Source organism: Rhinatrema bivittatum, chromosome 6, assembly GCF_901001135.1.
Source record: "Rhinatrema bivittatum chromosome 6, aRhiBiv1.1, whole genome shotgun sequence".
Classification (NCBI taxonomy): domain Eukaryota; kingdom Metazoa; phylum Chordata; class Amphibia; order Gymnophiona; family Rhinatrematidae; genus Rhinatrema; species Rhinatrema bivittatum.
The window spans coordinates 62529792-62552570 of NC_042620.1; the positions used below are offsets into that span (position 1 = coordinate 62529792).

Below are 22779 nucleotides of genomic sequence, written 5' to 3' on the forward strand. Positions count from 1 at the left end.
TTAAAAACAAAAAAAAAAAAAACAAAAACCAACACTTAAAGACTATGTACATGACTGATAAAGAGGAAGTTCTTTCAACATGTTTGTTTCTTTCTGTACTTTAGTTTCAACTCAGTTATCTTTTTTTTTTACCCCTCTACATTAAAGTTAATGGGACGGAACAACACAGGTTTCACAGTGCACAACTGCCTCTGCATAACATAATATTTCTGTAAGATCAAATACATATGCAAGCATTCTGCCTCTGTCTTTATATTAAGATAATTTGCAGCATATGTATAGTTAACTCCCCATAAACAGGAAGTGGTTGCATTTGCATGTTTTTCTCTCTGCCGTGCTGCATGTATGACCATCGTGTACTATTAAAGATAAACCCAAGGGATTGCTTATTTGTGGCACATGTAACTCTGCTCCTTTACCCTTCTGTGGTGAAATGCTGCATTTGGCAGTGCCTTTAAAGTGATGGCTGCATGAAATGAAAGAGGACACTCGTTTCTAGGTAAGAGGTTTATTGGTAGTTCATTATGGCTTTGTTCAGTTATCTCAGGTTAATGTTAAACAATAGTTTTAGGTTTTGTTTACGTTTTTAGCTATATTCCCTATTAAATATCCTGCTCATTGCTCTACATTAATCCCCAGCACAATTATGTATGGAGTAACATAAATTAGCATTAATTATTGAAAGTTTGTCAAAGGTATGTAATGAGAGTGGGATTTGATACAGTATTCTCTTTAATGCATCCTACTACTTAAGAAACAAATTATAAGAACAATGTGGCTATATACATTTTAAATACATTAAGATGTTTCCTGCATCTCTGGTAGCTGTTCTTGATTTTAGACTATACACAAAGAATTGTGGAATACTAACAATTCTACCTTCTTTTTATATTGGGTGGAATATTAAATTCATTATAAAATGGCAGCACACTTTTTCAAGAGCATTCTTTGACCGAAGGGATCTGATTTGCATATCTTGCCCACTGGAAAAATATGGGGCCAAATCTTGCATAAATACGGTACATAAGGTTTCTTGTGAATACAGGTTAGTATAGTAGTGGCAGCGGTAAGCATTTTTTCAAGTGCATTGTGTATTTTGCAGCTGTTTGTCTAGGCCTAAGAAGTCTATAGGGAGGCAAATGGAGTAATTTCCTATCAATTTCAGACAAAAAATATCAACAACTATATTAAATAAGTGCAATAAGTCTATGTTTTAAAATAATTTTTGTTAATAAGGGGGAGAAATATATGAAAGCAATAAAGGTTTTTCCCATTTTGAATTTATAAGAACAATGATTTAAGATTCTGGCATCCATAGGCAGGATTAGAGAGCAGGCATGGGGGACCCTCTCAGAGAGCAGTGGGGCCCAAAGTGCCAGGGCAGTGTCCTTTGGAAACAGCTTTGGCACTCAGCTGTAAAGCAAGCAGGATCACGCTCTCTTCCGTTGAAGTGTTTGGCGCCCTTAACATTTGGCAACCTAAGCAGTTACCTGTATTGCTTCTGCCTAAATCCAGGGCTGATTGAGAGGACAAATGAAAAGACAGAACAAGATAAAAACACATTTATGGATCACAATTGTGTGCATGTTTGTTAATGCACATGCGTGTGATCGCAATGAAAAATTATTTGTAATCTGTTTTGCTGTATTTGTGAACTCTGTAGCCAAACTTTTAGTATATAAAGGGCAGATAAAAAATCTTAGAGGATAACTTCAAACAAGTGCATGCTGCAGCATATTCTTATGAATACGGCTACACGTATATGCATGGATTAAAAAATATATCCATATCTTTATTCTGAACATATTCACATATGTATGCTTACGTGCCAAATTGAAAGTGAGTATATCAATGCATTGAACACATATTTTTCCTACCTATTTTAAAAATATTTGTGTGTATATTTTATGTGTGAAAATAAATTAGGACTTGCGTAAATCAGGAGTTTTATGTGTAAGTTGGTATATTTTTAAAAATGTGCATGTAAGTGAAGTTACCAGTTTTACCAAGTACTCCACCAGTTCACCCAGGTCATCAAGGCTCTCCTAGTTCTTCAGCCTGAAATCTCCCAGTTCACCATGACCTCTCACCTGGCCAATAGTATATAATAATAAATATGTTTAATATCACTTATGCAAGATAATTAGCACTTATACATTTATGCAAGTTAGCAAATCTATATACTTAAGTGTCTTTTAAAATAGCAACTTATGTGCACAAATAATGGCCGTGCTTCTAGACGTCACCTTTTTATTCACATATACGTGTGTTAGAAAGCAAAATATGTTATGTTTGAGGTTTATAAAATAGTATATATGCAAGTAGATGCTATTTACATGTATAAATGTTAATTTTTACACAAGTAAATCTTTTAAATTTAACCCCTAACAGTTTGAAGTTATCCTAATGCTGTCTACTAACACAAGTCTATAAAATCTCAGTTACTGAAAAATAAAAATATACCTTGAATTTAATGGGCCGTGCCTATAGACTGTGCTGTAATGGATGAAAAGTCAAATTAGCAGTTTTATAAATATAGTCCATGCTGCTTTTGCCATATATTGTGAGGGTGGGCCAGTTATAAATATTAGGGATGTGAATCGTGTCCTCGATCGTCTTAACGATCGATTTCGGCTGGGAGGGGGAGGGAATCGTATTGTTGCCGTTTGGGGGGGTAAAATATCGTGAAAAATCGTGAAAATCGTTAAAAAAATCGAAAAATCGAAAAATCGAAAAACCGGCACATTAAAACCCCCTAAAACCCACCCCCGACCCTTTAAATTAAATCCCCCACCCCCAAATAACTTAAATAACCTGCGGGTCCAGCGGTGGTCCGGAACGGCAGCGGTCCGGAACGGGCTCCTGCTCCTGCATCTTGTCGTCTTCGGCCGGCGCCATTTTCCAAAATGGCGCCGAAAAATGGCGGCGCCCATAGACGAAAAAGATTGGACGGCAGGAGGTCCTTCCGGACCCCCGCTGGACTTTTGGCAAGTCTCGTGGGGGTCAGGAGGCCCCCCACAAGCTGGCCAAAAGTTCCTGGAGGTCCAGCGGGGGTCAGGGAGCGATTTCCCGCCGCGAATCGTTTTCGTACGGAAAATGGCGCCGGCCATACGCGTATGGCCGGCGCCATTTTCCGTACGGAAAATGGCGCCGGCAGGAGATCGACTGCAGGAGGTCGTTCAGCGAGGGTTCCGGCGCCTCGCTGAACGACCTCCTGCAGTCGATCTCCTGCCGGCGCCATTTTCCGTACGAAAACGATTCGCGGCGGGAAATCGCTCCCTGACCCCCGCTGGACCTCCAGGAACTTTTGGCCAGCTTGTGGGGGGCCTCCTGACCCCCACGAGACTTGCCAAAAGTCCAGCGGGGGTCCGGAAGGACCTCCTGCCGTCCAATCTTTTTCGTCTATGGCCGCCGCCATTTTTCGGCGCCATTTTGGAAAATGGCGCCGGCCGAAGACGACAAGATGCAGGAGCAGGAGCCCGTTCCGGACCGCTGCCGTTCCGGACCGCCGCTGGACCCGCAGGTTATTTAAGTTATTTGGGGGGGGGTTTGGGAGGGTGGGGGATTTAATTTAAAGGGTCGGGGGTGGGTTTTAGGGGGTTTTAGTGTGCCGGCTCACGATTCTAACGATTTATAACGATAAATCGTTAGAATCTGTATTGTATTGTGTTCCATAACGGTTTAAGACGATATTAAAATTATCGGACGATAATTTTAATCGTCCTAAAACGATTCACATCCCTAATAAATATATTAGTAAAACAGCTTATGGAAATGCATATTTTTCATATGTGATACACTCAGCTTTCACTATGACATTCTTTTCAATAATGTTGATGGACTTGTTCAGATATGAATTACCTTCCTGGATTAAGGGAGGGATGAAATTTACAGTTTACTCCAGAAGAGCTAAACCTATTTTGTTGTAGTACACATATAGGGGCAGATTTTCAAAGGGGTACGCGTGTAAGATATGCGCGTACCCCCTGAAAACCTGCCCCAAGCTCCCCCTGCGCGCGCCGAGCCTATGTTGAATAGGCTCGGCGGCGCACGTAAGCCCCAGGACGCGCGTACATCCCGGGGCTTTCCTGGGGGGGGGGCATGTCGGGAGGGGCATGTCTCGCCAGCACGTCATCCAGGGGCGGGGGGCCGTGAGCATGGTTACGGCCCGGGGGGTGTTTTGGGGGCGTGGCTGAGGCCTCCGAAACTGCTCCTGGGCTGGTGAATTGTGGAGAGGTGGCCGGACGGCAGGCGTAACTTTTCAAACAAAGGTAGGGGGGGTTTAGATATGGCTGGGGGGGGGGTGGGTTAGGTAGTGGAAGGGAGGGGAAGGTGCAGGGGGCTGGAAGGAAAGTTCCCTCCGAGGCCGCTCCAATTTCAGAGCGGCCTCGGAGGGAACGGAGGCAGGCTGCGCGGCTCGGCGCGTGCAGGCTGCCGATTTTGCGCAGCCTTCCGCGCGCTGACCCCGGATTTTAAAAAGATACGCGCAGCTACGCATGTATCTATTAAAATCCGGCATACTCTTGTTTGCACCGGTCGCGCGAAAAAAAGTACACGCCAGCGTACTTTTTAAAAATCTACCCCCCAGTTTCAGTTTAAAGGTCAATATTTGATGTTCAGCACATAGAACTCTGCAAAACATTAAAGCCCTGACACAGACAGGGGCACCATGTAGGGAAACTGAATTTTTCATTTATCTTTAACTTTGATTAGATTGGTAAGATTTGGCAGGCCTAATTAAGTATAACCCATGATCTCTGGTTCCCATTCTATGCTGATCTTCTTCATAGAATTATCATTAGACTTTTGGCATTGCTCCATATAAACTGGAAGTTTTGGTCAAGAAAGATGTGAAATAGGAAGTGTAGTGAAGCCATCCACTGAGAGGCATTGGCAAAATTGAGTGGGGAAGTTTGCACAATATCTAGTTTCAAAATTCCTCACTCTAGCCAATGTTATTTCTCTTCTATTTTCAACAGTTCTGAACATAAATCAGCAATATTTTTCAAATCAAACAAAATATAGACAATTTGATTCAAATAAACATTATAGGGTAATTTTTAAAGAAAATGTAAATGCTAAGGTACGAATCATACTACCATAGCAATTTTCAAAAGCTCATTAAGTACACGTAACATGGGTAAAACCTATTGACAATTCAATAGTGTATATTATAGCAATTTTCAAAAAACTTTGAAAATTGCTAGAATATATATTATGCGCCCCACCGCGGTCGTCCCGTGCACGGGACTGCTCACCTTCAGGGTCACACAGTGGGTCCCGGTCCTGTCTCCTTCACGGCTCTGGCAAGTCCAGCTACGCCCCGGCATCCCGCAGCGGCAGTCGCCGGGCCTTTGGGCACACCAGGCCTCACGCCGGGCCTCATCGCATCGTGTCAGCAGCTAGCCACGCCCCTACATGCGTGCGGACCAGCCACCCTGATGTAGGTTCCAGGGCGGGGCCTAGTTCAGCTGCGCACCCTGATTGAACTCATGTTAAAAGGAAGTTCCTGGCCTCACTTCCTTGCCATGGCAAACGGGTCAGTTTGTTCCTGAGATTGCCCTTGCTTGTGTTCCTGCCTGCTTGTCCCTAGTCTCGTTCCAGGATCCTTCTGTTCCAGTTCCGTTCCTGCTTGTACCTGCTTCCTTGCCCTGCTTGTTCCAGTATTCGTTGTTCGTCTCCCTGGTCTTACTCCGGACTGACTTACTGGTAAAGACCTCGGCTGCCTGCTGCCTGCCAAAGACCTCAGCTTGTTCCTGACCTGCCTAACTGCCTGCCGCCTACCAAAGACCTCAGCTTGTTCCTGACCTGCCTGCTTGCCTGCCACCTGCCCAAGACCTCAGCCTGCTCCTTAACCTTGCCTGATCTCTGGATCTTGACCCTTGCTTCATTGACCACTCCTCTGACTGATTCCTGGACTTTGACCATGTTGCCTGACCTCGCTTGATTCTGGCTCTGTCCGTAGCCTTGTCCTCACCATCTCTCTATTGGTTCGCTCTCCTCTAACCTGTTTCCAACCTTGAACCTGATAGCGCTCCTCTAGTGTCTGCGGGCACACCGGACTTATACTCTCCTAGGGATCCTGCGAGGCCCACCTAAGTCCAAGTGGCCCGGGTCCCTACGGGCTCCTCCCGGGGGCACCGCGGGCTTCCAGTGGTGAAGCTCTACACTGCCTCTGTCTCCTTCTATGCTCCACCCCCTGTGGACAGTCCCTGTACTGCCACAGGACAGGGGTCCACCCCCGAGTGCAACAATATATGCTATTGAATTGTCCATTTACCTGTGTTGAGTGCACTTAATCCAAACAAATGGGATTTTGAAAATTGCTATGATAGTATGTTACATACATTAGCATTTATATTTTCCTTTGAAAATTACCTCCTACACTTTTCAAACTATTCCATTAAACTATTTATTAATAGTATGATAGTATAATGTCAAATGAAATGGAAAACACTTAACCTGGGTTGCTTAATTTTACAAAGTAAATTCCAGAACTAGTAATAAAATAGTAAGATTCTTGTAATTTGAAACATGAACTATTTAGACATTAGTAGCTTGTTATTCACTTGTTCCTGTAAAGCTATCCATAAACTATATTTCTTTTGTGTTTGCAAAGAGATGAAAGAGTCTTTTGGGTATTGTCACATGGAGACTCATTTCCTGGGCATTTCCTTTTCAGTTTGTCTGCAGCAAATTTCTCTTTGTGGCATTTTACTTCCTTGTTGCAAAAGACAGATGCATACAGCCATAGAACAGTGCTTCTCAATATGCTTTACATTTTCTTTCCAACACTCTACTGATTACCCAGAAACGTTAAATGAGATTAGAATCCATGCAACCTGCCTCAAAGATTTCTCAATATTTTACACTAAGCTGAAAAATGCACTGCATCTTCTCCTATAGCCAGAAGACATCAGACAAAAAGCTAAAAGCAAGCTAATCTTTCACACAAAACTGAAAGCTTTCCAACCATTTTCAACTTCCAATGGAAAGGTTTCAAGAAATATTGATCACTGTTAAAACGTTTTTCATACAAAAGAAATCATACAATATGCACTATAAATAGTTATGTATTGAAAATGTTTAGCTTATCATTTACTAATGAAACTAAAGATTTAATTATCATATATATTCTCATGCGGATTTCCATTGCAATCAATTATACTATACTCTATAATAGGGGCTGATGAGCACTGGATGGCCGGCGCCATCTTTAAAGATGGTGCCGGCCATCCAGTGCTCCTACCATGTTACAGGGGCCGGCCAATGGCACGGATACCCTGTCACATGGTAAGGGCAAAGGGGCATCGGCGCCATTTTCTTTTTAGAACAGCTGATGCCTGGGAACGGGAAATCTCTTCCCGAGGCCCCCCTGGATCTCTCCTCTCCCCGAGGCTCCCCTGGATCTCTCCCCAAGGCCCCCTGAGGCCCCCCTGGACCACCAGGTAATTTTAAAAGGTTTTGGGGGGGTCTGGAGGGGGGGTCAATTTAAAGGGTCGGGTGGGTTCTTTTTTTTTTTAGCAGTGCGGGCCTCCCTAAAAAAAAAATTAGCGATGTGAATTGGAATCAGAAACGATTCCAATTCACATATCTTAACGATCAGATTCCCCCCCCCCCCAGCCGAATCTGTTCGTTAAGACGATCTGGCACATGATTCACATCTCTATCATTCACTGGAGACAGGAATGATTCCAGAGGCTGGAGAAGACAGATATCATCCTTCTTTATAAAAGTGGAATTAGGCAGGAGGTTGATAACTTTGGTCTAAGTGGTGACTATGGAGATGAGCAATTTCCAAATGCCATTGGGCAAATGGATATTTATCTATGTAAATTGGCCATCTACAAATTGCCCAACCTTTCTGAGCATAAACATTTATATATGGATCATCAGCACATGTACTTTTACATAATAATATAAGAAATGTCATGCTGGATGTTGTGTTTGGGGCATCTTGTGGACCCTTAGTCACAGTGGACGTGACTCCTCCCACGGGGAGGGGCCCCGTGGGGAATCACAGTGATAGGCTAAACTCAGAGAGCAGACACTTGTAGGTGGAAAGCTTTATTGTACTGCTGTAGATAGATGGTATGAGGCAGGCACCGAAGTCCTGCAAAGTGCCAATACGCTCAGACAGTCTCAGATGTAGAAGTCTCACCAAGATGTTCAAGGTAGGTAGAAGCCCGCAGTGCAGAAATAGCCAGCCTGGTGGGTGAAGTTGGAGAACTGGATCACAGAGGTACTCACAGGAGCGTAGTGCGGACGTCTTCCTGCCAAAGGAGATGGTGGGACCGAAGGTCCATGGTGCAGGATAACTGGACTGATAGGCCCTCGAGGAGCGAGTACCAAATAGTGCAGAGGATCCTGAAATGAAATAGAGAAAAGACCCCCGAGAAGCGGTTGTCTAGTTAGTAGAGACCCCGAGGGGTTATAGGAAGCGAGAGGCCCCCGAGGAGCGGATGCCTAGAGCTTCGTAAGAGCGAGATTCCCCGTAGGGTAGAGAGGCATCTAAGTGGGCAGCTTAGAGCAGTCAGAGTAGCTAAACCGAAGTCCTTGCTAACTCAACATAGGTAGCATAGTGGAGGCTTAAATACCCAGAGGTATTGATGTCATACGGTGGGGACTCCCCCGAGGTTCCCGCCATGACTATATTTAGGCGTAGGCAACATGTGCAAGCGCGCGCCCTAGGAAACCACGGGAAGGAGCACGGAGGACTGGGATGCCCATGCTGCATTGGAGATGCTGAGGGTTTTGGCACTCGGCACCAGAGGCAGCCATCTTGCCCACAGAGGAGGAAAAGGGTAGAAAAGAGGTAAGGCAGAGCAGTCGCAGCTGTCTGCGACTGACGGACACAACTCTGGATAAGACCAAGGTCCATTAAGCCCAGCAACCTGTCTCCAATCAGCCAGTCTGGGTCGCAAGTACCTGGCAGATCCCATGAAGGAGATTTATTTTCTATTACTCGCTCCCTGGGGCAGCAATATCTTTCATTAGTCTATCTGATTAATAATGTTATATGTGATTTTCCTCCAGGAACTTGTCAAAATCCAAACCCCCAAACTTCCCTAAACACTATAAAGTGAATTTTAAAAGTCTGGTGTGTGCCAAAATTGGAAGATGCATGGGCATGTAGCACTTATATGTGCACACCATATTTTAAAAGCTACCTACATACACATGCATCTCCTGCAGCACACACATCTGACTTGGTCTGGGAGGGATGTGGGCATTAAAAGGCAGGGCCAAGAAATGTGCACGAAAATACTCACGTGCTAGGTTCATGCCCAAGTCCAGTGTTGCTTCAGTTTGCTATAAAGGATGTGTAACTTTACAAAATAAAAAAGCCTTTTCTGACAGATTTAAAGGGTCTGTGGTAAATGGGAAGACTGCAGGCTATTAAACCAGGGTACTTTGGAAACTGGTCATGGCATGGACACTTGGTTATAATTTATGGTGCAAGGCATTTACACACTTAAAATCGTATACAGATTTGCACACAGCCAGGCCATTTTCTAACATGTATGCATATGTGTGCCCAAGTTAAAAAACGGCTATGTCCTTGGGTGCACGCCGACATACACGCACATATGTGTACCTACCTACTAGTTTGAAAGTTACCATCCCTGGGGAAGACTATATTGATAGGAGTATACTACCGTCTACCTGTTCAAGATGGTGAGACTGACAGTGAAATGCTAAGAGAAATTAGGGAAGCTAACCAAATTGGTAGTGCGGTAATAATGGGAGATTTCAATTACCCACCAAACAATAACAGTTAATCTCAGTACACAACGAGCTACAATATCTCACGTTAAAGACATTATGCAATCCCAATTTTTCTTTCAATGTGCACTATTTCATATATATGATTTTTTATATTTTTTGTTTATAACATGGACCATCATAACAACCGTGGGCATACGAGCAATTTTTGCTTTATGTATTGCCACTCCGGATCATATTTAATCATAGGTCCCAGTCCTTTATTACTAAGTATATATTATTTTTTCTTTTCTTTTCTATTTCTTTTTAATAAAAAGTCATGTGGACTGATACCTTCCTTATGCGTTGTTCAGAGGTTTCATTTCAAGGGCGCCACTGCGCCACTGCGCTCCTTGCACTCGGATCACTGCTGGTCCTTGAGTCCCGTCCAGTCCGACGTACGTTTCGCTATTGCTGCTTCAGGGACTGAAACAAGTATGAGTTTTTCACTGAAAGAAAGTATTCATCATATCCACTCATTTGACTGCTGGTCGAATTTTCAAACCTTAAAAAAGCTCTCACCCAATTAATAATATTTCTTGGAATTCTTCTTCCTTTTCTTAACTCATCCTCCTTCTTCTTCCTTTTCCTAGCCTCACATTTTCTCTTACACCCTTCAAGAAATTTAAATATATCTCTATACTTCCCCTTCCTAATCTTTTTTCTTGAGGACCCCTACCAGCAGACCCAAACTGTCCCTCTGCTGATTCTAGGGATGTGAATCGGGCTTTGGACGATTGAAAATATCATCGATATTTTCAAAATCGTCAGAAATCGGGGGCTCCCCCAAAACGATAGGAAAACCCCACGATATTGTTCGTGGGGGTTCTCTTATCGTTTTGGGGGAGGGCGGAAAAAACAGCACACAAAAATAACCCCTAAACCCACCCCGACCCTTTAAAACTAATCCCTTAGCTTCCCCCACCCTCCTGACCCCCCAAAAAAACTTTTTACAGGTACCTGGTGGTCCAGTGTGGGTCACGGGAGTGATCTCTCGCTCCCGGGGAGTTCTTGTAGTTCCTGTAGAGTTCTTGTAGAGTTAGTTCTTGTAGATTTAAACATTATTCTGAAGATGTAAACTTAGATTTTGAAGACTGTAATCTGTAAGCATTTGTATTCATTGTAAGAATTTGTATTTATTATTTAGCTATTTACATTGATCTGTTACCACTTGGTCCTGTTCTCCTTTACCTCAAGTTCTAAGTTCCTACAAAGTTAGCCTTGTTATTTTATACCCACTTGTTTGATGTAATTTTCCAATATTGGTTCTGTGTAAACCGAAGTGGTATGTACTAGTACATGAACTCCGGTATATAAAAGCCTTTAAATAAATAAATAAAATAATCAAAATGGCGCCGATGGCCCTTTGCCCTTACCATGTGACAGGGTATCCATGCCATTGGCTGGCCCCTGTCACATGGTAGGAGCACTGGATGGCCCACGCCATTTTTAAAGATGGCGCTGGCCATCCAGTGCTCCTTCCATGTGACAAGATTAAAGAAGATATTGCAAGATTGAGCAAACTGGAGGAGATGCCTTCAAATTGCGTTCTGGCATGTACATGTATTTCAAAGTTTAAGGTATACTTATTTTGAGCAGCATTGTCCTTAGCATTTTTGGTGCTTTTAGGATTGGAGAATTGGTAGCATCTTCTAAGTATGATTTTACAAAAAAAGAGGTTTGTTGTTAGATGTTTCGATTTTTGAGGATCAGGTAAAGTTATAGGTAAGGAGTTCTAAGACTGATCAGGCTGGAAGGGAAGTAGAATTTATTTTAAATAAAATTTTGGGAGTGGTGATGTGTCCTATCATAAATACTTTGCAGTAAATTACATAATATAAAATAGAAGGCATAAAACATAACATATCAAATATCACCTATTTTGGTATCTTACCAGACCAATTGGTCATACGATTGTCCCAACTTGTTCTTGGTCCAGTTTTCTTTCTGTATATTGTTAAAGCTGAAGTATTTCAGTCTATGATTGTTATCTGCAAAAACTATTAAAAAAAAAATTAAAAAAAACACTTTGCAGTATTTGAAGGTGTGACCAACATGTGAGGGTTATTTTTTATAGCATTTTGATGTTATGCCCTTGTCATGTTATAAGTTTATGACAATTTTGTGAAGATCACTTTGGCATTTGGCTTTGGATGTGACTCAGTTTAGTAGTCATTCTTTTTGCATAGGGGTAGCAACATATTCTGTGAGGTTGGGATTACCTGTATCAGCAATAATGTGTATTGGGCATCGGTGATCTGGAGTTTTTATATCTTATATCCATTAAATGTTAATTTATGTTTGAGTTAACATAGTATTTCCTTTACAGATTCAAGGAGAACCAGATGGTCCATATAGCTTATTGGTCACCTATTTGTATACTGGGCTGGGTAGAGAGTGGTTCATTGGTCGTTTGACATTCATTTGGGCCTAGCTCAATGAGGTATTTTTTTGCACTGGCTTGGTTATAGAAGCATGTGCTGGTTTCAATAATTGTCAGTGCTAAGACATCATTTAGCCAGTAGGCAGCAAACAAATATATTAATTATATATCTGGGAGGAAATGATTTAGTTCAACGAACTTGTGAGCAGTTAATTAGAGTAGTTAAAAAGGATTTTCTTGTTATTTTGGAATCCATTCCCAAATTGATACTTTGTTGGTCTGATGTAATTCCCAGACATTGTGTCAGAGATAAAAAAAAAAAAAAGGATGGTCCAGGGTGCTTATTAAGGTTAATAGGAAAATTGGGAATTGGGTGGCAAGGATGGGGGTGGGGCAGACAGATTCGGCATATTTGGGTAGTGTGTTAACTTATATTGGAGTGATGATATTCATTTGTCCGATACTGATATTGGTTTGTTGTTGAATGACATTCAAGAAACTTTAGAACAAATAATTGCACTTCAAGAATTTTGTGCAGGATGAAGATTTTTTTTCTCAAGGGGGGACGGGGTACACAAAGTAGATGTTTCTCCCTGTGCCTGTGGCAGATACCCAAGCCATAAAATGTGTATTGGTAATGCTTTATTTCTCCTCCTTATGCAATCTGCTTGCTTGGCGGAGTGAAGGTGAGGGTGGCAAAGTACCACAGAGGAGCTAATATGGATGATAAGATGTGAACTTCCCCAGCTAGTGGTATGGCAGGGGGGCTTATGGACCTCTAGCAGTATTGGGAGTATTTTAGTTGCCTAATTGGCTGGACGAGCTGCTTTGCTAGTAACATGGCAAGTGGTTGGATGTACATTGGCTTGGATAAGCTTGTGGCTCAGGTAAAATGATTGTTTTTATTTCAATAAAGATGTGGCCTAAATTATTTCAAGCAATGGTGTCATGTGTAATTTTTATTGTAAAATGAATAAGGGACTTGACATGAACATTCTCCTTGTTACACCTGATATAGATTTGACTTGATGATTTATCTGTTTTGTTAATTAGGATTGATTCCTCTGCTATAATCATGCTCTCTTGGATTCTGTAACCCACTGGATTCAATAGGCTTCAGTATTCTTTCCTTCAGAAGAGTCTCCAATAATTCTCCCACCATCAATGTCAGAATAACCAACTTGTAATTTCCAATCTCCTCTCATGAAATCAGTCTCATGAAATCAGTTCCATTTTCAAGGATTTATTGAACAGGTTCTTTATCACACCTGCCAGTACTGGCAAACAACAGAGGGTAGTGATAAATGGAATTCACTTCAAGAAAAGAAAGATCATCAGCAAAGTGTCTCAGGGAAACTTGGGCCTAGTTCTGTTCAATATTTTCCTAAGAAATATTTCAAAGGCATGTGATAATCTAGTTAGTGACATCCTCTCTAGTAGAGATGTGCATTTGTCCTGGTCCGGCCACCCCGAAAAACTAAGCAGATTTTCCTGAAATTTCGGGAAAATTCATTAGGACAAGGATAGGAGCAAGGTTTTAAATTTTTTAGTTCTCACTAAACAAATACACAAGGTAATAGGGCAAGGATTTCCAAATTCTTAGCCAATGTGATCCCATTTACGACTTGAAAATTCACATGACCCCAGAAAATGACCAAAACCAATTTACAAGGGTGTGGTCTCTCTCTATCAAATCACTATTCTCTCAGCATCCTTGTATGCCAATTAATCCCATCTCTTGACCTCCACCCCTCCAGGAGGATGTCCTCTCTTAACTTCTCCCCTCTAGTGAACCACCTCTTTCAACCTCCACCCTTCCAACTGATCCCTTCTTACTTCCCCCAGCTCCACTCATCTCCCTAGCCCATCCCCTCTCTCTCACTCCCTCTAGCCCTTTTAGCATGCCCTTCCCACCACACACTGATCTTCCCATATACCCAAACTCTTCTTATAACCCCCATCAGATCCTTTGTTATTCCTTAACTCTCATACCATCCCCTCTTCAAACCCATCCCAAACTCTTGTCTCACACACTTCCAGCTGATCCCGCTTTCACTCCCAGCTCCTCTCTTACATTTCCATAATCATTTGTCAGTTCACTTTTCTCACTCTCAATATCCAGTTCCTGTCTATGTGATCCAACCCTCCTGTATCTGATTGATTCCTTCAAACATCCTCTCTTCCAAACATCCTCCTGGTCAGGATCATCGACAATATTTTCCTTTGAATTTTGAAACTTAGGTTGATGACAACTGGTGGGAAGAGTGGGCAGGCTGCTGAAAGGGACTGCATTTTTCTCTTGGATAGGTCAGTAATGTGTGAGGAAAAAGGAACAGTGGCACTCTCATCTGATATATACATATTCGCCCCTCCCCTTTCCTCATGGCTGGTCCCAAACCAGATGGTGATCTGCAAGCCACTGCATTAGCCTCAATCCCTCCTCATCACGGCTTCCAAGCAAGGGCAGTTCCACTGCCAGGCTTGTAAGTGCATGCTGGCTCACAGACTCCATGCTGATTTCTTCTATTAATTCTGATCCTACTGGTGCCTGAAAAGTAGGGATGTGAATTGGGTGCCTGATCGTTCCCTCCTCCGGGATCGTCTGGCTGGAGATTTTCCCGCGAATCCCCATTTTTTTTTTTAGTGAAAAATCATTTTTCGGGTTAGCGCGCGCTAACAAAAATAGCAAAAAGTAACAAAAAATAACAAAAATAAACTTTTTTTGTTAGCGCGCACTAACATGAGTTAGCACGTACTAACCCGAAAAATGATTTTTACGAAAATTTGGGGGGAAAAGTGATCATTTCTTTTTTTTACCCGATATATTAACAAATTTAGAAATATTGTACGATACTTCAATTTGTTAGAAAAATGATTCACATCCCTACTGAAAAGTACAGCTGTTTGAGAAATGTTTGACCCCAACTGAAGGTTTTGTGACTCCATCTGGGGTCCTAACCCACAATTTGGGAAGTCCTGTAGTACAGTAATGCTTCACAGAGAAATCCCTGCAGCTGAGCGTAAATGTCTCTTTCTTCTCCTCACAGATTAATATCCCAGCTACAATCTCATAAGGTAACAAAACATGTACATTCATGTCCTGGAGTCCTTTGCTCCCCAGCTAGCACAGCTTCCTTGCAGAAGTGAACAACAATCCTTTCAATGGTTTACCTCCAAACTGCAAAAATCCCAAACAGCTGATTTCCTAGCTTTTAGACAGCTGGACTCAGGACCAGTCAGCAGATGGAGATGGAGCAAGCTGTCAGCAGATGGAGATGGAGCAAGCTGACATCACAGTACATTTAGCCCTAGGGTGTCTCCAGCTTGCCAGTATTCTCTGTCTCCAGCAGATGGACAACATGCATCTCCCTATGGGGATTGCTTCAAGCATTCTGGAAGGAGAAATTTGAAATTCTAAATTAAGGAAAAGAAAGCCCTGCTTGCCTGTGATGATACCTAATGGTCCCTCCCCTATTTGAGAATTCCTGAGGTGATTTCCATGGTCCCTCAGAGCTGTGCCTTGGTCCGGTAGCTGGTTTCCATTGTGGACTTAGCTGCTTGTACAGCTAAAAGGCAGCGGGTACATAAGGCCGAGTGTGTGCTGATGGCAGATGCCTTCTCCCCCCACAGCCGGAGATCATCTCTGTGCTCAGCTAGTAAGCCCTGAGCTCCAGTGAGTTTAAAAAAAAAAAAAGAAAAAAAGAAGGAAAGAAGAGAAAGAATGTTTACCTACAGAGACAGTTAGGAGGTCTTTAGACATTCCTTTGGTATCCATGCTCGGCGTGCTGTCCTGACATCGTTCCTGCTCCCGTTGGAGTTAGGGGAACTGGGCAGCCTGGTGGGTTAAGTGAGCCAGGTGGGGTCGGCCCCGCAGTAGGCTTTTCTTGGCATGCTGTGTGGTAGGCCATGTCAGTGTTTTTAAGCACTTGGCATGCTTTCTGCCCTCTACAGGACATCAGTGTGTGCAGTGCATCAGCTCTGCACATGTGCGACTTTTGTGCGCATAACTTTTTAGACTGTGGTGATACGCTCTAGCAGGGCACTAGTAGGGCATGCACCTTGCCGTGATTATTGCTGGGGTGCTTAAAGTTTGTGTGTATAACGTTTTTGAGCGTGAGCTGTTTGAACACACAGTTACTACCGCTCATGTTGCCAATAAACAAGAAGTATAAGTGCCATTCTCTTTGTGTTGCCTGTCATATTAGGGCTTCTCAGCCTATCCTGGCTTCTAATCTTGTCAGCACTGTCCAGATGCTATAGGAAGAGTTGTCTTCCTAGGATTTTGCTATACCTGGATCCTCTCATTCTGATGATGGTCTGGTTGTGGTTTTGGCTGGAAGTGCGATTTTACCCAAGTGTTTTTACTTTCTTGGGTAAAATGTTTTCAAGGCTTTACATGCCTTTCTTCAGGCGCAGTCCTCCACTTCCCCCATTTCTGTCCGTCGGATCCTCAGCCGGTGGCTCCTCCTTCTTTCAGTCTTATGCTTAAGTGCTGGGGCTCACCTTGGCTCCCTGAGAGTGTTCCTGACAGAAAGTCGGATGGCACTGATGATAAGGTTGATTCTGATTCCCTAGAAGATGGGGAAATTCCTCCAAGGCTGGAACTGTATTGAACCATGTTGTGGTTCTTTCATAGAGATGAAATACTGGCCCTGATTTCCCAGATCCTGAAACAATTGGGTGTCCCTGGTTCAGATGCTTTGTCAGAGCCAAGGAAGACTCCCATTTTGGTTTCCTTATGTATAGCCTCTTGTTTTTTCCCTTTGATGGATGTCATTCAGGAGTTGATTGATCTGGAATGGGATGCCCCAGAGGTAAAATTTTAAAAGGGGTTGGACATTGGAAGGCTTCTACCCCCTGGATCCAGCTGTGAGAGAGAATCTGCATTTTCCCCAAAGGGGATGCCCTGATATGTGCCATTTCTAAGGAGACGACTCTCCCCATACAGGGAGGAGCAGCCTTGAAGGATGTACATGATAGAAGGCTTGAGGCTATTCTTAAGCAAGCCTTTGAGGCAGTGGTGATGAATTTACAGATTGCCTCCTGTTGCACCCTAATGGTGAGTTCTTGTCTGCTTCTCTCTCAGGAGGCTGATGAGTCTAGAGGGAATTCCAAAGTGGTTATAGAGCCTGCTGCCACTTTTTTAGCAATGCAGGCTGTTATTTGGTCTGGACCTCAACCAGAGGAGTGGTTTCGGTGATACCGGCAAGACGTCAACTCTGGTTGCAAAACTGATCAGCTGACACAGCTTCCAAAGCCAATTTTACCAAGATGCCCTTTAAAGGCTTGCTCTTGTTTGCGAATGAGTTGGAGAAACTTGCCAGTAAGTGGACCGAGTCTCGGTAACTCGGTTCCCGGAGGGTAAGAAACAGTTACAGTCTCCTTTTGGCATGAGGGGTCATTTCTGGGGTCTATGTGTTTTCGTCTCTACAGTGGGATGACCTTCCAGCAGTTGTGGCCTTTCAGCAGGTCTCAGTCCTTTTGTCCCTGACAGAACAAAAGAGGAACAGGCTCAGAGGTGGACCTTCCCGAGCTTCCCAATGAAGATTTACTGACACACCTTCCAGAACAGGAAATAGGGGGACGCTCTCTCTCTTTTATTGGAAGTGGATCAAGATCATGATGGCCCAGTGGATCCTGGGGGTGATAATGAAGGGTATGTACTGAAATTTCGCAGTATTCCTTGGGACATGTTCCTGGTATCCCCTTGCCACTCCCCACAGAAGAAGCAGGAAGTGGAGTTCAAGCTTCAAAGTCTGCTTAGACTGAAGGCTGTTGTTCCAGTGACCATGTCTCAAGAAAGTATGGAGCGATATTCAATTTATTTTGTTGTGCCCAAGAAGAAGGGCTCCTTTCATCTCATCCTGGATCTCAAGAGGGTCAACCGTCACTTGGAGATTACTCATTTTCAAATGGGAACCTTACACTCTGTGATAATGGCAGTTCAGTCGGGGGAATTCCTGACCTCCTTGAATCTGTCAGAGGATTACCTTCATATTCCCATCCAATTGGAACACCAACACTTTCTACGCTTTGCGATGTTGGGGTGCCATTATCAGTTTTGTGCACTGCCTTTTGGTCTGGCCTCCACTTCCAGAACATTTTCCAAGGTTATTTTATTTATTTTATTTATTTATTTAAAATCTTTTCATATACTGATACTCAAAACAAATATCTTATCGTACTGTTTCACAGCAAAACAAGGGGTAACCAGCGATATAGGAGAAAGTAGGGATGTGAATTATCGTCTTAAATCGTTATAGAACACGATACAATAGAAATTCTAACGATTTATCGTTAAAAATCGTTAAATCAGTTAGTGCGCACTAACTCGAGTTAGTGCGCACTAACTGAAAATGATACAAATTGACACTTTCCAGGTCAGTAAAGGTCAGTTAGGAATGAATATGTGTTCCTATTGGCTGGCTGCCCTCTTATCTATTGATGTTAACCAGGTTCCCACTGAGGTGATGGTTGGGGGGATGGTAAATGGAAATGGAAACTCAGGAACACTAACAGAAAATGATACAAATTATTGACACTATCCAGGTCAGTAAAGGTCAGTTAGGAATGAATATGTATTCCTATTGGCTGGCTGCCCTCTTATCTATTGATGTTATCAAGGTTCCAACTGAGGTGATGGTTGGGGGATGGGAAATGAAAACTGTTGGTAGTTGACAAAAAAAGTAATGTGATCAGTCAATATGACTAGAACCTGTGCCCTATTCCTGATACCAGGGGTGTTGTGATCTTCCTGCACTCAGTGCCCTATCCCTGATACCAGTCTGAGACAGCTCCCTCCCTGCATTACTAGTGAGAGGCTGGCTTCACAGACAGGGGGGAGCTGCCTGACCCTCACTCCTGACTTCCCCCATGTCCCAGCTAGTGAATGGTGTGTGGGTGAGGGGGGGGGGGGGGGGAGGATGGTGAAGTCTGAGACAGCTCCCTCCCTGCATTACTAGTGAGAGGCTGGCTTCACAGACAGGGGGGAGCTGCCTGACCCTCACTCCTGACTTCCCCCATGTCCCAGCTAGTGAATGGTGTGTGGGTGAGGGGGGGGGGGGGGGGATGGTGAAGTCTGAGACAGCTCCCTCCCTGCATTACTAGTGAGAGGCTGGCTTCACAGACAGGGGGGAGCTGCCTGACCCTCACTCCTGACTTCCCCCATGTCCCAGCTAGTGAATGGTGTGTGGGGGAGGGGGGGGAGGATGGTGAAGTCTGAGACAGCTCCCTCCCTGCATTACTAGTGAGAGGCTGGCTTCACAGACAGGGGGGAGCTGCCTGACCCTCACTCCTCCGGGGTATTGTGATCTTCCTGCACACAGTGCCCTATCCCTGATACCAGGGGTGTTGTGATCTTCCTGCATGCAGTGCCCTATCCCTAATACCAGGGGTGTTGTGATCTTCCTGCACACAGTGCCCTATCCCTAATACTAGGGGTGTTGTGATCTTCCTGCACACAGTGCCCTATTCCTGATACCAGGCGTGTTGTGATCTTCCTGCATGCAGTGCCCTATCCCTGATACCGGGATGTGTGCAAGAAGATCCCAACACCCCTGGTATTAGGGATAGGGCACTGGGTGCAGGAAGATCACAACACTCCTGGTATTAATAGGGATAGGGCACTGTGTACATGAAGATCACAACACCCCTGGTGCCAGGGATAGGGCACTGTGTGCAGGAAGATCACAACACCCCTGGTGCCAGGGTTAGGGCACTGTGTGCAGGAAGATCACAACACTCCAGGTATTAATAGGGATAGGGCACTGTGTGCAGGAAGATCACAACAACCCTGGTGCCAGGGTTAGGGCACTGTGTGCAGGAAGATCACAACACTCCTGGTATTAATAGGGATAGGGCACTGTGTGCAGGAAGATCACAACACCCCTGGTGCCAGGGTTAGGGCACTGTGTGCAGGAAGATCACAACACTCCTGGTATTAATAGGGATAGGGCACTGTGTGCAGGAAGATCACAACACCCCTGGTGCCAGGGTTAGGGCACTGTGTGCAGGAAGATCACAACACTCCTGGTATTAATAGGGATAGGGCACTGTGTGCAGGAAGATCACAACACCCCTGGTGCCAGGTTTAGGGCACTGTGTGCAGGAAGATCACAACACTCCTGGTATTAATAGGGATAGGGCACTGTGTGCAGGAAGATCACAACACTCCTGGTATTAATAGGGATAGGGCACTGTGTGCATGAAGATCACAACACCCCTGGTGCCAGGGTAAGGGCACTGTGTGCAGGAAGAACACAACACTCCTGGTATTAATAGGGATAGGGCACTGTGTGCAGGAAGATCACAATACCCCTGGTATCAGGGTTAGGGCACAAGTTCTAGTCACATTGACTGATCACATTACTTGTTTTGTCAAGCTACCAACTGTTTCCATTTCCCATCCCCCATATACTGTCAGTGGGAAGCTTGGTAACATGAATAAATAAGAGGGCAGCCAATAGGAATACATATTCATTCCTAAACTGACCTTAACTGACCTGAAAAGTGTCAAATTGTATCATTTTCAGTTAGTGCGCACTAACTCCCAGTTAGTGCGCACTAATCAGAAAAAACGATTTTTAATGATTTTTTAACTAAAAAATCGTGCCTAACACGATTTTCTTGCCCTGCCACACGATTTCTATCGTTAAGACGATATGGAAAACGATTCACATCTCTAGGAGAAAGTTACAAAAAACAGGGTGATCAAATTCAGGACAATTAAGATAGGAAGAATTAGCTTAACATAGCGCTACTATAGAAAAGAGTAAATAACAAGAAACGTATAATAGTAACAAAGGCTAATGGTCTAGTAGGTATTCAATCAAAACAGTTCTTCAGGTGAGGGTACATCTGTCAGGGGTGACGGAGGCACGAAGAGGTATAGAGACAGGGGAGAGGGGGTCAAGAGGAGGGGGAGGCCCTAAGGTGTGTGTGTGTGTGGGGGGGGGGCAGGGCATGAACATTGACGGAGAAGCTTGCATTATTACCGGGAAGGAGTTGGTTTGAGGCGGGAGACTGGTCAGTGTTCTAAAAGATATTATTGGAACCGGGTGGTAATTTGAATGGAAGTTATGAGAGATGAAGCAGTGTGACATCCCTTATTGTGATGTGGCCCATTAAGGGAAGGCTTGTTTGAAAAGCCAAGTTTTCAGTTTCTTTCTGAAAGTGAAAGGGCATTGTTCCTGGCGGAGCTCTGGGGGTAGTGAATTCCATTGAGAGGGTCCTGCTGTGGACAAAGCATGTTTCTGAATGGAGGGGTAAACTGAGGAGCCTGGCTCCCCCTGGCTTTCCAGGCTCCAGGGGGAGCCTGGAGAGATCCTTTATATGCCGTTCTGATCGGTCTCGTAGAGGCGTGAAATTCGAGTGGAATTTTGAGTTGGAGTGTGGATTGATGGTACATGGTTTTGTGGATAATGGTCAAGGTCTTGAACAAGATTCTATAGTTGATGGGGAGCCAGTGTATGTTTTTGAGGATCGGTGTGATATGGCCTTTTCATGTTGAATTTGTTAGGATCCTAGCTGTGGCATTTTGGAGCATCGGTAATGGTTTAGTTGTGGAGGCGGGAAGACTGAGCAGTAATTCATTACAGTAATCAATTTTTGAAAACAGTATGGCCTGAAGGACTGAGCGGTAATCATGAAGGTATAGGAGGGGTCTAAGCTGTTTTAGAACATGTAGCTTATAGAAGCATTCCTTTGTGGTGTTGTTGTTTATAAAGTTTTTGAAGTTCATTCTGGTATCTAGAATAGCTCTGAGGTCTCTCATCTGGTTCACTACTGGTATGATTGGGTTGCTGACGAGGGGGTTGCAGTCATTAGGAGAGATGACGAGGAGTTCCATTTTGGAAGTGTTGAGGACAAGGTTGAGGCTAGAGAGGAGGAGATTGATGGAGCAAAGGCAGCTGTTCCAGAAATTCAGGGTGTTGGCGATGGGATCTGTGATGGGGATCAAGATCTGCATGTCGTCAGTGTAAATGAAGTGTGTCAGGTTAAGACTTTCTAGGAGCTGGCATAGGGGTAGTAGATAAATATTAAATAGAGTGGGGGAGAGAAACGAATCTTGGGGTACTCCATGATTGGAAGAGATGGGGTGGGATTCTTTATCATTTATTCTGACCTTCTAGTTCCTATATTGAGGGAGGATTTAAACCACTTGAGAGCAGAGCCAGATATGCCAATTTCCGAAAGACGGTTGATGAAGATTGAGTGGTTCACTGTGTCGAACGCTGCTAATATTTCGAGTAGAGCCAGTAGAAAGGATTGGCCTTTGTCTAGGCCCATTAGGATGTTGCTGTTAGCGAGATTAGGAGGGATTCCGTGTTTAGGCATTTCCAAAATCCGAACTGGGAAGGGTAGAGAATGTTGTGGGAGTCTAAGTAATCTGTGAGTTGGTTGTTGACTAATTTTTCCATTAGTTTGGCAATAAATGGTAAGTTGGCGATAGGACGAAAGTTTGCAGAGTTGGCTGGATCCAGGTTGGGTTTCTTTAGAAGAGGTTTTATTGAAGCAATTTTCAAGGAGTCAGGGACAGTTCCTTGAGAGAGGGAGCAATTTATAATGTCAGCCAAAGGCTTTGCTATGGTGTTTGGGATGATAAGTAGGAGTTTAGTAGGTAGTTGGTCAGA

The 22779-nt window shown here is 43.9% G+C and overlaps 1 protein-coding gene across 1 annotated transcript in view; it reads left to right on the forward strand.

The window, feature by feature from the left end:
• Nucleotides 1–373: 373 nt before the first annotated feature.
• The window catches only part of ARHGAP15 (Rho GTPase activating protein 15), a 1536288-nt gene continuing 1513882 nt past the window's right edge, over nt 374–22779 (forward strand). The window contains exon 1 of the mRNA XM_029605409.1: nt 374–499. The gene's annotated coding sequence lies outside the window, so the exon portion shown is untranslated. The remainder of the gene's footprint in view (nt 500–22779) is intronic.